Here is a 3401-nt window from a genome sequence, read left to right as displayed (position 1 = left end):
GGGAGGTACTCCAATCAATTGAGTTTCAAAATTGCAGAAGATTGTTGCTCTTTTTAGTTGTGAGGCAGAGTATGATGCTATGACAGAGGTTGCTAAGGAGTTGATGTGGTTACAACCCTTTTTGTAAGAATTGGGTCAAGACTACGAGGGAAGTGTGTTGTGATGCGACAGTCAGAGTGACAGTGACATTCATTTGACAAAGAATCCTGGTTATCATGGCAGGACAAAGCATATACAGGTTCATTATCATTTCATCCGATCAGCTTTAGAAGATGGAGTATTAGCTCTTGAGAAGATTCCCGGGAGTAAAAATCCAACTGATATGTTGACGAAAGCTGTGACAAATGAGAAACTGAAGTTGTGTGCAACTTTAGTTGGTCTTTTTCGTTAAGACACCGGATGGAAAACAACTATCGATCGAGAGATGATGAAGTTAGTCTCCAAGTGGGAGATTGTTGAGTTATGGAGCCGACACTTATAATAAATTCAACATTGTTAATTAGAGTTTATTGAGTTTTCTTTTTGGTTTTGGCTTGGGCCTGACCAAGAGTTATTTAAGTTTATTAACTAAATGTTTATCCTATAAATATGTGATTATTAAGGGTTTACAAGTAAGAGACATAATTCTAGAGAGATAAAATGTGAGGCAAAAATATTGTATTCCTTCTTGTTTTTCATAGTGAAATCTGGTGGTGGTTGAAGTGGACGTAGCTCAATTTGAGTGAACCACTATAAATCGGTGTCTTCTTGTGGTCTTCTTTCTTGCATATTTACTATATTTACTGATTGTTTCAAGCTGGTCGAATTTTGGAGATACAAATCCTAACAATGACTGAACCGGTCATTTGTTTGCTTATTTTCTTATGACATACCACTCTTTTCAACTTCCTTTTAACTTAGACTAAATAAGATGAAACCCTATAAACAAACAAATATGCCTGGACCTTATATCCTACCATGAACCACCCCACAGTTTTCTCCAGGGATAATGATAATAAATTTGAGTGAGAATAGGGTTTAGAGAAGGATTATATTAAGTTTTCAGATGAAGAAAACATAACCATAATATGTCAACATGAATAACAATAATTTTGAAGGTTTAATATAATCGAGAAGTGATATAATCGATTCATTTGAAGTAATATAATATAGAGTTCAGATGAAGAAAACATAAGGAACCATGTTAAAATCTTGAAGAAGAAGAAGTGTAAACTGAAATTTTATTATGAAAAAGTTATTATTCAAACATTACATGTCTCCCTTGTATAGGAATTCAATACTAACCAATTAACCAAACTAACTAATTAGTTACTAACTAATTAACGGTTTAATAAACCGTTAGTTATTATTTTTACATCCTCCCCTCAAGGAGAAACGTAGTAAAAACAAAGTTTCACCTTGACAAAAACAAGTCGATGAAACATCAAGCTACGATCATGCAGTCATCGTCTTCAGCTAGCTCAATTCAGCAAACTTCCATTTTTTTTTTAGCTATCCAATTTAGACAGCCGAGCAAACCCAATTCAGGAAGCCCATTTTTTTTCCAGCTACCCAACATAGACAGCCGAGCAAGCCCAATTCAGCAAGCTCTATTTTTTTTCTTTTCGAACTACCCGATATAGATAGCTCAATCTTCGTTAGTCCAATCCACAACAATCATTATGAATTGTCTTTTCTTCGTTAGCCACCAGCTTTCAACCTTTGCAGCTTTCGTTTATTTTTCAAAGAAAACTAATTTAGCAATCTTCTTGGTATTGACGAATCATGTCGACAAACCCATTTCTTTTGGTAATTGCAAGGGAATCTTTCTCCACGGCTTCAAGACCTTCAAAATCTCATTTTGATTCGACAAAACCGTCCTTGCATCAACAACTATTTTTCAAAGAAGCCAATTTAGCATTCTTCATGGTCTTAACGAATCATATTGTCATTTCATCATCTTCAAAAACAACCTATCCTCTTGACAAGTTGATTCATGAAATCTTCACAATTTTCAACATCGCCACCCATCAATCCAAACCACCCAATCGAAGCCCTTATATTCTCTTCTTCATTATCATCATGATCTTGGCAGCAACATGTGTGCATAAGTATACGCCGGTCAAATTCAGATTGATAACATCCTGCAATTGTGCCATCTTCATTCTCATCAATAACCTGTCTCTAGTTATTCCTCCAAAGATGAAGGCTTGACCATCATATGCTTCAATTTCTTTGCAAACTTCTTCAGCTTCTTTAGATGATCTTGCATAATTATAAGGAACCTTAGTTCAATCTCTGAACAGCTTTAGATGATCTTTAGTTTCCTTAGCAATAACCTTCTCCTTGGCCTTGGTCTTGGCTTAAGACTTAGTACCCATAATTCCACCACCCCATTTGTTCCTGTTTTCTTTCAACTTATCGTTGAAGTTTGCCTTGATAGCCTCCAATACTCTGCTGAACTCCATCTTATCCTCGTTCTTGACAGTGGTCAAGCACAAAACAGATGCAATTTTCTGGTGAACAACCGTTCTCAATCTAGACTTTCCCTTAACAATACAAACAATACAGTATAGAATTTCCATTTTCCTGCATAATGCTGGCAGTCAGACAACCAACTCAATTGGGTCCACATCATGAGCAATAACAACAAGCTGGGCTTTGTTATGTTCAATTAGATAGGTGACATGGTTGATACCGTATTTGACAACAATAGGCTTCTTTGTCTCAATTGTCTTTCCTTCAGCCTCGGCTTGAGCCTTCTTCAAAAGTCTATCTTTCTTTGCAGCTTTATCCTCAGGTCTGTATTTGATGAGCATCTTGAAAAGGTTTGTGGCTAGGTTCTTGTCAAGGGTCTTGGTGAATTGGTTCAATGCTGGGGCACCTTCAATCGCTGCCTGAGAATTCTCCTTTGCCTTTGAATACGAACAACCTTAGGCCATTTCACATAACGGCGTAGATCCCTCTTGGGAGGCAAAGCTCCTCCGATTCCAAACTGTTTTGGTCGCTTCTCAAACAAAGGATTCGCAACCTTCTCCGGTTTCTTCTTGGAAGCTGCAACTGGTTTCACACCTTTCTTAGGAGCCATTGTTGAGAGATTGCTTCTCCAGAGGCTCGGCGATTAGGGTTTAGTCTTCCTGCCTTTTCTTTGGTTTTCAAGAGTTGGTGTTTCAAGGTCTTCACAAATATCTTGAACTTCTGAGGTTTCAGATGGAGCTTTGAGACTTTCCACCTAAACTTCTACAATAAAGACCACCATCTAAGCATTGCAGGATTAGTATCTTTGGAGTTTTTAGCATAAGTCAATCCCCCAGACCAAGCAACTTATTTATGCGCCTCACAAGACGATAATAGTAATGTCGAACATGATCTTTATTTTTAGTCTTGACACGGCAGTGAAGTAACTTTCCTCCTGCAGCTTC

General features: G+C 37.4%; 1 pseudogene; it reads right to left on the bottom strand.

Annotated features, from left to right (window-relative positions):
• Positions 1-2270: 2270 nt before the first annotated feature.
• Positions 2271-3108, bottom strand: LOC124913397 (annotated as a pseudogene).
• Between the last annotated feature and the right edge of the window lie 293 nt (positions 3109-3401).

This window comes from Impatiens glandulifera, chromosome 8, assembly GCF_907164915.1.
Source record: "Impatiens glandulifera chromosome 8, dImpGla2.1, whole genome shotgun sequence".
Lineage (NCBI taxonomy): Eukaryota > Viridiplantae > Streptophyta > Magnoliopsida > Ericales > Balsaminaceae > Impatiens > Impatiens glandulifera.
This window is presented reverse-complemented; position numbering and strand designations above follow the sequence as displayed.